Genomic DNA, 12,240 nt, shown 5'->3' on the forward strand with positions numbered 1-12,240 from the left:
AAACTTCAGGGAATACTGGATGGGGATCAGTGAATAAATACCTCACCTCCCTCAGCCTTCACGTGGGAAGGTCCTGAGGTTCAATGATTACTGTTTCCTTGAGCTTCCCAACAGGATTTTAAGCTCTTGTGGTTCACATGCTTATCTTGCTTGACAGTATACCCTTTATTGACCTCCTCTCCTTCCCGGTGTTACTTTCCCACCTGCTTCCTGGTGGTTCTTAGCATTGTTTCTCAAATACGTGCTTTTGAATCCTTGACTTAGATTCTACTTCTAGGGCAACCCCCCAAAATAGAGCTGGTGTCTGAGGTGGTCCTAGGAAGCAGATCTCCAGAATAGGATTCTGGAATTGGACCACTCACCTTCCAGATGGCAATAAGGATTCTATTGCTGAGGTAAGCAGAGCCCTGACATCCTCTAGAGTACCACACATCCCTGCCACCATGGTGAATGTAGGGATGCGCTACTAGTATTTGAGATATAAGAGGGAAATGATGATTACAAGGATTGGCCAGTTAATGCATTTGTTAAATGCCATCAAAGTGCTAAAAGACAACAATGAGAGACTCACTTCAGCCAACTATCAACTCAGGGTACAGTGTAAGAGCCAGAAAGCATTTATGGCAGCATTTAAGGGAGCTCTCATCCGCAGCTTGTGCTGGTCAGACTGTGCTGAGAATCAATCCCATAATCTGAATGCAAGAACAGCAGAATGATATGTTTAAAGATGCAGCAAGACATGACCCTAGTAGAGAAAGAGTAGGACCCTCAGACCTGGTATGGGATCATCTGTCTAGGAAGCCCCAGGCTTTCCTGAACCCTTTGGGCCAACAGAAGTGGCCTCTTCTTGTTTGTGGAAGAGAGCAGCCTCTTCTTGCTTGGATACCATGCAAAGTTCTCCCCTGAGGCAAATGCCTCGCAAGATGATACGTGCCCTCTTCAAGATTGGACCCTGATCCCCTCTGTGATTCTAAACCAATAACTGTGGTCAAGCATCACCATGAACCAAGTGGGGAAGTGGGGAACCAAGTGGAGAAGTGGGGAACCATGTGGGGAAGTACTGTCCCAGCAATGGGAAGACTATAGGATCTGGCTAGCCTGTAGCAGCAGAAATTGAGAGAACATGCTTGGGAATGGATCTTGAGGGTGCTGGACTGGGGCCAGGGGGTGGAATATAAATAAGTCTGGATAATGGAGAGTTTATTGATCTGGGATATGCTACCATGACGGAGACTTCAGCATTTTAAAGGCTTGCCAAAGACATCCAAAGCCAGTTGCAATATGCTACTGGCATAGATCTTTAAAGTTTAGGAAATCTATGCACTACAGCAAATGAGTAGGAGATGCTGGAACTTCTTTGGCAGAGTACTGGGGAAGGGGTTCAAAGGCGCAGAGAGGTGGGCACACCAGAATGAAATTCTTATTGTATGTGACCAGAGAACCCTCCAGCCTCCTGTGCTCCTCATGAAGGTTCAGAGATACTACCTTCAGTAGAATGATAAGAAATGGGCTAGTTATTGGAGGACACTGGCACCATGTGTAGCTCAGTAGTGACTCTGCTCTCCAGGCAAAAGTTGGTGGTAGTGGAAACTGCTGTGGAAGTGGGCTTCCAAGAGTCAACAGGTACAACAGGAACCCAGAACAGAGGCCAAGTGATAGCCCTTAACCATCAGAGTCAAGGTGGACATACTTACTGCAATGGACAGAAAGACCAAAACGGCCATCTGGGATCTCTTGTGAGTCCCTATTTTCAATTCTTTTGCATTGCTGTGTCATATGGTTATTCTATATTTAACTTTTTGAGGAACAGCCAAACCATTTCCACAGTGGCTGAACCATTTTATATCCCCACCAGTCATATATGAGGGTTCCAATTTCTCCACTGGCACTTCTTCTTTTTTTTTTTTTTTTAAAGATTTTATTTATTTATTTGACAGGCAGAAATCACAAGTAGACGGAGAGGCAGGCAGAGAGAGAGGGAAGCAGGCTCCCTGCTGAGCAGAGAGCCCAATGCAGGCCTCGATCCCAGGACCCTGAGATCATGACCTGAGCCAAAGGCAGCGGCTTAACCCACTGAGCCACCCAGCCGCCCTCCACTGGCACTTCTACTTTCCATTTTTTATAAGTCATCCTAGCAGGTATGAAGTAGTATCACATAGTGGTTCTGATTTGCATTTTCCTAATGACTAATGATGTTGAATATTTTTTCATATGTTTATTGGCCATTTGTAAATCTTCACTATTTAAGTCCTTTGACAATTTTTTAATTGAGTTGTCTTTGTGCAATTCATTTTTAAGCTGATCCTGCTAATTTACTTAAAAATTCTATAAGCTAAAATAATTGACCTGTAGCTTCTTTTGGATTGTCTAGACACAAGTAGTTCATTTGCAAAAACAGGTTTGTTTTTTCCTCACCAAGTAACAAGCATCTTTGCCCTGTTTCCGACCTCAGAAGGAAAGATTTTGTTATTAAGTGTAATGTTTGCTATAGGTTTTATTTTTTTTTTTAAGATTTTACTTATTTGTTTGAGAGAGAGAGACAGCATGAAAGAGAGAGGTCAGTGGGAGAAGCAGACTCCCCGCGGAGCAGGGAGCCCTATGTGGACTCGATCCCAGGACTCCAGGATCATGACCTGAGCAGAAGGCTCAACCAACAGAGCCACCCAGGCGTCCCTGCTATAGGTTTTTTATAGATATTCCTTATCAGGTTACAGAAGTTCCCTTCTATTCTTAGTTTGCTCAAAGTGTTAATCATTAATGGATGGCAAATTTTATCAAATTCATTTTGTTTCTGAGATGAATATGTGGTTTTTACACTTTCATATTCATGTGGAAGTTTACATTAACTGATTTTTCTAATGTTATAAATTCCATTTATAGGATAAGCCAATTTGGTCATGGTGTCTTATCTTTTATATATATTTTATATATTACATATATATAATATATATTCCAAAAAAATTTATGTTAATGTGTAAGATTGACCTGTTATTTTCCTTCGTTGTGCTATCCATGCCAGGTTTAGGTATTAAGATTATGCTGTTAAATGAGTTAAGACATACCCTCTTATTCTTTATGCTTTGTGGAATAATTTGTGAATCTTCGGAAATATTTGCTTCTTGAATATGTGGCTGAATTTGGTGATGAAACTATCTGCTCATGGAACTGTCTTTGACTGCTGATCCAATTTCTTTAATTGTTGTGGATTATTTGGGTACTCTGTCTATTCTCTTGAGTGTTTTATTTTGACTTTGTCACTTGGTGTCTCCGTTTTTAAAAATCAACATTACCGAAGAATAATTTACACACAATAAATGTGCCCATGTTAATTTTACAAGTCGGTGAGTTTTGACAGATATATACACCCACAGAAAAAATACAGAATATTTCCATCACCAGAAAGTTGTTTTCTTTTTTTAGCCAAAAAGATTTCTTTGTGCCTCTTCCCTGTCAATCCTCTGCATCACACCTCACCTCGGGCAGCCATTTATCTACTTTCTGTCACTCTACATATTTGTTTTTGGATTTTTTTTAGAATTTCATTTAAATGGAATCATATAGGAGACAAGATTTTGTCTAGCTTCTCTCACTTAGTGTAACGTTTTGGAAATTCATTCATGTTGCTGCAAGTATCATTAATTCAGCCCTCATTATTGCTGGTGGAGATCAGTGGATAAATACAGTGGGTGATGAGTATTATTCCACTGTATGGCTGTAACACAATTTATTTGTCTGCTTACTTGGGATTGGGACATTGGGATTATTTTGATTCTTTTTTACTATTTTGGCTAATACTACTACAAATAGTATTGTATAAATTTTCAATACTTCTAATTAAATTTTTTGTTTCTCTTGGGTATAACCTAGGAATGGAATTGCTAGGTCATAGGGGAAGTATGTGCTTAACTTTATTTATTTTTTTTAAAAGATTTAATTTATTTATTTGACAGACAGAGATCACAAGTAGGCAGAGAGGCAGGCAGAGAGAGAGAGAAAGGGAAGCAGGCTCCCTGTGGAGCAGAGAGCCCGATGCGGGGCTTGATCCCAAGACGCTGAGATCATGACCTGGGCCGAAGGCAGCGGCTTAACCCACTGAGCCACCCAGGCACCCCTGTGCTTAACTTTATAAGAAATTTCCGAAGTGGTTGTACCATTTTTTACATCCCCATCATCAATGTGTGAGAGGTCCACTTGCTTCATATAGTTGCCAAGATTTAGTATTTATATTCTTTTTCATTTTAGCCAGTCTGGTAAGTGGGCGGTGGTACCCCACTATGGTTCTTCTTTATTGAGGTATAATTTATAGATAGCAAAATGTTTAGATTTTGAACACGCCATTCACTAATTTAATAGGTAGACACAGTCAAGTATCTCACATACCAGTTAAGAACCCAGAACATTTCCGGGGCACCTGGGTGGCTCAGTGGGTTAAAGCCTCTGCCTTCAACTTGGGTCATGATCCCAGGGTCCTGGGATCAAGCCCCATGTTGGGCTCTCTGCTGGGCAGGGAGCCTGATTCCCTGCCTGCTTCTCTGCCTACTTGTGATCTCTGTCAAATAAATAAATAAATAAATAAATAAATCTATCTTAAAAAAAAAAAGTAACATCCCCATCTTATTAAAAAAAAAAAGAACCCAGAACATTTCCATAACTCCAAGAACATTCTCCTGTGCTTTGTCCCAGTTAATCCCCACTACCACCGAAGCAACTACTGATTTCTAGAACCATAGATTAATTCTGATATTCTAGAACCTTTTATAAATGAAATCATACAATAAATACTCTTTGACTTTGGCTGTTTTCATTCAGTGTGATGCTTTTTCAAGTCACTGATGTTGAAGCATGGGTAAGTAGTTGTTTATTTTTATTGATGAGAAGTATACCACAGTTTGTCTAGTCATTCTCCTGTTGATAGACGTTTGAACTGTTTTAGTTTTCCAGTTGTTATGAACGAATCTTCGATGAACGTTCTCATTCAAGGTTCTTGTGAACATGTATTTTGCATCTTCTTGGGTAAATAAGTAGGAGTGAATAAATGAATCATAAGATAAATATATGATTAACTTTTAAAGAAACTGCCAAACTGTTTTCCAGAGTGGATGTACAGTTTGTACAATGTATAAAAGTGTAAGATTTCCGGGGCACCTGAGTGGCTCAGTGGGTTAAAGCCTCCTTTCGGCTCAGGTCATGATCCAGGGTCCTGGGATCAAGCCCCACGTCGGGCTCTCTGCTCAGCAGGGAGCCTGCTTCCCCCCTCTCTCTGCCAGCCTCTCTGCCTACTTGTGATATCTGTCAAATAAATAAAAATAAAATCTTTAAAAAAAAAGTGTAAGATTTCCAATACTCCACCTCCTTTCCAGCACTTGGTGCTGTTGATCTCATGTTTTAGCCATTTAAGTGAGTATGTAGTGATGTCTCATTGTGGACTTAATTTGCACTTCTCTGATGACTAATGATGTTGAGTTTTTTCATGAGCTTATTAGCCACTTATTTCTATGTATGTATGATGTGTCTGTTCAAGTCTTCTGCCAATGTTTTTTACTGAGTTGTTTGCCTTTTTCATTATTGAGTTGCAGGAGCTCTTTACATAGTCTATATACAAGCCTTTTGTCAGATACCTATGTTGCAAACATTTTCTCTCAGACCATGACTTATTGCGTTTCTCAAGGTGCTGGATTTTGTTGTTTTCCAAAATGCTGGACTTGGTTCTAACAGGCAATTAATTAACTTATTCATGATAAAGCTAATTCTTTCAAAGCGTATTTTTAAGATGATAGGGAAGGTCAAAATTTGCCTTTACTCTAAGGTTAAAATGACCCTACTACTAAAGTGTTTGCTACCTTTCTGGAGTTTCTACTGAGTGTCTTGAGTGTTTTAACAAGGATTCTCCACTCTGGGTGGCCAGAACCTAACTATATCCTAGTCTTCTGTAATCTCTGAAGTTTTCACTTACAGCTGGCCACTCACTGTCTCGGATGTAAGGAATTTTACCCTCATATTTATGGCTTAGTATTCAACAGCAGTCTCTAGGATAATCTGATGCATATTTCTGGAGCTCTTTCCATGCATAGCTCCTTTTTCTTTAGTATTCCATTCTGCAAATTCCAGTTGTTACAGCTTCCCCAAGCTCTGATCTCTCATCTCAACTTTAGGACGTCCCAGCACTGTGGTCTCGACCGTGCCCCCAGGCAGAAACTGGGACAATCATAGGGCTCATTTGTTTTTCCCCCTTCCTCTAGAGATCTCGGCCCTGCACTGCCTATCATCAGTCTCTAAAACTGTTGCCTCATATATCTTTTCTATTTTTCTAGTTATTTACAGCAAGACAGCAAGCCTAATGCTTCTAACTCTATCAGGATGAGATAGAATTTCCTTTTTTATTCTTGAGTTCGTTGAAGTCATAATTTTCTTTTATTTTTATTTTTATTCTTTTAAAAGATTCCATTTATTTATTTGACAAAGATCACAAGTAGGCAGGGGGTGGGGGGAAAGCAGGCTCCCTGCCAGACACGCAGCTCGATCAGGACCCTGAGATTATGACCCGAGCTGAAGGAAGACTGAGCCACCCAGATGCCCCAATTTTCTTTTCTTTAAGTCATAATTTTCTAAGACTTTGTCCATTTTATTGAAAATTTAAAAATTTTGGCATAAATTTATTCATAATATCCTCTTGTTTTTAATGTCCTTAAATTTGGTAGTGAAGTTTACCTTTTCATTTCTTTATTTTATTTTATTTTTTAAGATTTTATTTATTCATTTGACAGACAGAGATCACAAGTAGGCAGAGAGGCAGGCAGAGAGAGAAAGAGAGGAAGGGAAGCAGGCTCCCTGCTGAGCAGAGAGCCCGATGTGGGGCTCGATCCCAGGACCCCTGAGATCATGATCCGAGCAGAAGGCAGAGGCTTCAACCCACTGAGTCACCCAAGCGCCCCTCATTTCTTTTCTTTTTTTTCCCTTTTTTTTTTTTTAAGATTTTATTTATTTATCAGAGAGAGAGAGGGGGAGAGAGCGAGCACAGGCAGACAGAATGGCAGGCAGAGGCAGAGGGAGAAGCAGGCTCCATGCTGAGCAAGGAGCCCAACGCCGGACTCGATCCCACGACGCCAGGATCACGACCTGAGCCAAAGGCAGCTGCTTAACCAATTGAGCCACCCAGGCGTCCCTTCTTCTTCTTTTTTTTTTTTTAAAGATTTTATTTATTTGACAGACAGAGATCACAAATAGGCAGAGAGGCAGGCAGAGAGAGGAGGAAGCAGGCTCCATGCTGAGCAGAAAGCCCGATGTGGGGCTCAATCCCAGGACCCTGAGATCATGACCTGAGCCGAAAGCAGAGGCTTTAACCCACTGAGCCACCCAGGCGCCCCAAGGCCATAATTTTTGAGTATTGCTTTAGCCATATCCCACAAATACTTTTTCATTCAGTTCAAAACATTTTATAATTTCCATTTTAGTTTCTTCTTTTAACCCATGGGAACCAGTAGGACAGACAGACAGAGATGTACAGATAGAGATATATAAGCATGTCTCCTCTTTCTGTGAGGAGACAGAATCTTTTCTCTATATTTATCTATATATATTTATATATATTTATATTTTCTCTCTATTTTTTTTTTTTTAGATTTTATTTATTATTTGACAGACAGAGATCACAAGTAGTCAGAGAGGCAGGCAGAAAGAGAGAGGAGGAAGCAGGCTCCCCGCTGAGCAGAGAGCCTGATGCAGGGCTCGATTCTAGGACTCTGTGACACATGACCTGAGCCGAAAGCAGAGGCTTTAACACACTGAGCCACCCAGGTGCCCCTGTTTATATATTTATAAATATATTTTAGATATTTATAGATAGATGTTTATGTATTAATACATATAGATATTTATACATAATACATATAAATATTTATATTTGGTACATTTGATTTACTGCTTTATCGTGAAGAAATTCACTTACTCAGTTCGGGGGCTGGTTAGCCAAGTCCAAAGTCTGTAGAGCAGGGGCTAACACTGCAGTCCCCACGCAGAAGTTCTTTTCCATCATGGAGCCTTTACTTCTGTTTGAAAGGCCTTCCAACTGATTGGAGAGGACCATCCATATTATGGTTTACTTAAAGTCAACAGATTATAGGTCTTAATCCCATATACAAAACACCTTCACAGCAACACCCCGATTAGGGTTCGACAGGAGTACTAGAGACTAGTCAAGTTGACATGTAGAATGAACCCTCATGCTGCTGCTCGGTTGGAATAGGTCTAATGCTTCTCTCATGATTAGAGGTTATAAGTTTTAGGAAGGAAGATCATGGAGTCCCATATTCATCCCATCACATCAAGTATACATACTATCAACATAATTAATGGCTGGTGATGTTGACCTACCTCACAGCTGAGGTAGCATCTGTCAGGTTACTCCCCTGTAAAGTTATGTGCCTCCCCCACGCCCCCACACACACTTCCCAAACTGTGGTCTTTTTGAAGGGAGTCACTATGCACTGCCTACACCTGAAGAATGGAGTATCTATCTATCTACCTATCTATCTATATATATATATTTTAAGATTTTATTTATTTATTTGACAGACGGAAATCACAAGTAGGCCGAGAGAGAGGAGGAAGCAGGCTCCCTGCTGAGCAGAGAGCCGGATGCAGGGCTCGATCCCAGGACCCAAGCTGAAGGCAGAGGCTTTAACTCACTGCGTCACCCAGGCGCCCCGAATATCAATATATATTATCTAGAATTCTTCTGCTTGAGAGAATTATCTCTTCCCCTCCATTTATCAATTTACTCAATCATTTAAATATATCAATATAGACTCATAGATATTTATTTTATACTTTGGGCTATAATCCAATACTACTTTACTTTTTTCCTCAAATTGTTCTAGGTTGGACCACTGGGAACTGCGTGGTATGTATTTTCACATCTTCTTCCCTATACCTTTCGGCATCGGCAGGCACATTCAACAAACATTTATTGAGCATCTAATGTGTGCCATGCCCTGTGATAATCATCCACGACCTTCTTGTAGTTTACCGCATAAGTGGAGGGAATGGAGAGGAAGAAGGAAACTGGAAGTTAGAGCTCTGAGATTTGAACATTAGCAAGAAATGATAGGCTCTGATTTGGGTTGTAGAAAGGTCATCAGTTATAGGGAAGCCAATGGATAGCTCCTTGATGACTGGCCAGATAAGGTCAAGTTTTGCAATTACTCCCGGCTTTCTGGCTTAAGCAATGGGTGGATGGGGATGTCATCGGCTGAGATAGGGCAACTTGGAAGAGCACCAAGTTGCAAAAGTGTGCAGAGTGTAAGGAAAGATAGCTCAGGAAAGACAAACTTTGGGGAGCACTGACATGGGGGGAGGTGATAGGAGGAAGATGACTCAGCCTAGAGAAGAAACCATCAAAGAGATAGGGAACTAAAAGCAGACATTTCCAAGAAGGGAAAGGCTGCACCTGTCAAATGCTACAGAGAAATCCAGCTGGGGAGCTGGGCAGTGTCCGTTAGATTTAGCAACTAGTTGGTTATTAGCGGAAAGGGGAGATGGGAATACACTGGACAGTTTTGGGCAGAGGAGGGAACGGGAGGTGAGGAAGAGGAGTTGAGCTGTGAACGGGAGCGCAACGAGGCAATCGTTGTAGGGTCAACAGAAGATCCGTTATTTTAATGGGATAGGCTTAAGTTCATTTAGGGCTGTAGACAAGATGGTGTGTGGGGGAGGGATGACATTGAGGAAGACCAGAAGTGGTGGTAGGGGTGGTGAAGGTGTGCTCAGGATGGGTAGGGAGTCCCAAGGAACAGCCTGAGCCCCCTGGAGGGCAGGCGTGTTACTACAGATAAGTTTACAGGAGTTGGGGGTGGAAGAGGTTATTTATGAACTTCATTAAAGTCCAAGGGCCTTCACTAGTGGAGAGAAATCCTCATTAGTAGTAAACTTGGTTTCATGTCCCATTTATTAACCTTCTGAATCTACTGAGGAATTGCTAGTGCTTTAAGCAATCAACATCTCTCTAATACTCACACAACAAATTCACCCAAATCAGGAATTTGACAAATTAAATTTCTCTCAACAGAAGCACGAATTGCCTTTTGGCAATGACAATGAAGCTAGGAAACGCTGACTAGTGCGTTTACTATGTGCCAGGCACTGTCTGACGTGCATTATATGCTGTATTTCATGGATCCTCACAACCCCAGGAAGAAGGTTCCAGACATCACCTGCTTCCATTCTGGCATCTGAGTGAACTAAAGCCCAGAGAAGTGAAGTAAATTGCCCAAGGTCGCACAGCTAGAAAATGCTAGAGCTGGAATATGAGCTAAGTCACTTGGGCCATCATGACTCTACACAGTGGGGCACCATAATGAAAACAAGGCTGATGTGGGGGGCACACTTTACACACCTTGAACAATCAGCAAAACATATACAAATAAAGTTATTTCCAAACATAATATGTCTGGTTACCAGGCCAACTGAGGCTTCTTTGTAATGGGTATTTTCTTACTTTCTTTCTTCTTTTTAAAAAATTTTATTTATTCATTTGACAGAGATCACAAGTAGGCAGAGAAGCAGGCAGAGAGAGAGGGGGAAGCAGGCTCCCTGCTGAGCAGAGAGCCCGAAGTGGAGCTCGATCCCAGTACCCTGAGATCATGACCGGAGGTGAAGGCAGAGGCTTAACCCACTGAGCCACCCAGGTGCCCCAAGTAATGGGTATTTTCCAGGGATCTAAACTCTGCCTTTAAAGTACAAAATGAGGAGAGGGAGCTTAGAGAGAGCAACCTGGGTGTTGGGCCACATATGGTCTGAGCGAGGACCTCCAACAGCCGAGTTCTGGATGTAAGAGGACACTCCTGTGGTGGGATTGTGCAGGGTTTCCGGGGCTGCTGGGCAGAGGAGCCAATGGAGGAGGGTGCTGGCCATCCTAGCATTTGAGATTGAGAAGGGATGGTGGGACCCACCAAGTGGGTCCTATGTAACACCTAAAGGCTTTGAGCTCATCTGTATACCTCTCTGCTACATCACAGTTGGGGGGGGTGGCACAGGAATTCCTGCTCATCCTGAGGTTTATAGGCCCAAATGAGGTATGACTTGTTGTCTAGGAGGCTCCCATGGGTTCTTGGCTGCTGCCGTTCCCTGCACAGCCCCAGGACTGTGGGGTTTACTCTCCCAGACTTGAGGTCCCAGGCCCCACAGCATGGGTTTGAAGCTTTTGTATCTCCAAATACCTAGTATGGTGCCTGACACATTATAGGGCAAAATAAATGTTAGGGACCTACTCCTTGTGTGAATAAATGAACTAAGTCCCCGCCTTGTCAGAGTCGAGGCTTAGCAAACCTCCTGTCTTCCAGCTCTCCGGAAGACAAACTGAGGCACGGACTGGAAACACTTCCCCCATGCTCCACTTCCCGCCCCTATCAGACCCAGTATTTTTTCTCCCAAGGCAAGATGAATTAATGTTCCCTCCGAAGTCTCCCAGCTGACAGCACTGGCTCCTGAGATAGGGGCCTGGGCCCTGCAGACACTGCTCCCTACTCCCCACCCAACCCCACCCGACCCTACCCTACCCCCCCCAGGGCCCTTTCTGCACCATGGGTCAGGCCCAAGTTGAAATTAACCAGGGGGGGGGGGGGGGGGGCAGGACTGAGGCTCTGGGTCCTGATTGGTTGTTCCAATGCATATTCAAAAAGAAATAAGGAAGCCGGGGTGGGTGTTGGTGAGTTTGGACTTGGGGGCTCCCTGCCCTCCTCCAAGCTGTGGGAGGAGCCGCTATTGAAATGAGTCTGTTGGAGCATGGTGGCCTCCCCACCCAGGGTCACAGAGGCACATGGAAGAATAGAGGTTTCTGAAGTTTCCCCCACAAACTCTCCCCAGAGCTCAGTCATCCTGTTGGGATTGAGGGTGGGCAGCTCAAGGTCCCCTGATGTAGAGAGTAGGCAAAGGAGGAGAAGCTAGGGTCTGGGGTTTTTGAACCCAGAGACCTTGTACTTCTCCTGCCCCAGCAGCCTGGGCTTTGGGCATCAACCCCCACCTGCTGGAAATATCACGTCCCCAGGGCCCAGCATCTGGAGGCCTCCCTCAAGAGACCCCCGTGCTGACTTAGGGTTTTCTCCTAAACGTAGCAATAGCTACTAATTATCAAACACAACTGCGAGCCTGGAGTTTTCTACAGGGCTTCTGGTACAAAATCTCATACTACCTCATAACCTCTCTGGGAGGCTGAATGTTATGGATGAAGGATCTGAGACTTTAATA

The 12,240-nt window shown here is 42.8% G+C and overlaps 1 long non-coding RNA gene across 1 annotated transcript; it reads left to right on the forward strand.

Moving 5' to 3' along the window:
* The first annotated feature begins 312 nt into the window (after positions 1 to 312).
* Positions 313 to 10,428, forward strand: LOC132004164 (uncharacterized). Its single transcript, XR_009400433.1, has 4 exons — positions 313 to 395; positions 1,568 to 1,736; positions 8,877 to 8,899; positions 10,064 to 10,428. It is a non-coding gene; the product is annotated as an uncharacterized LOC132004164 (long non-coding RNA).
* Positions 10,429 to 12,240: the final 1,812 nt, after the last annotated feature.

Source organism: Mustela nigripes, chromosome 16, assembly GCF_022355385.1.
Source record: "Mustela nigripes isolate SB6536 chromosome 16, MUSNIG.SB6536, whole genome shotgun sequence".
Classification (NCBI taxonomy): Eukaryota; Metazoa; Chordata; class Mammalia; order Carnivora; family Mustelidae; genus Mustela; species Mustela nigripes.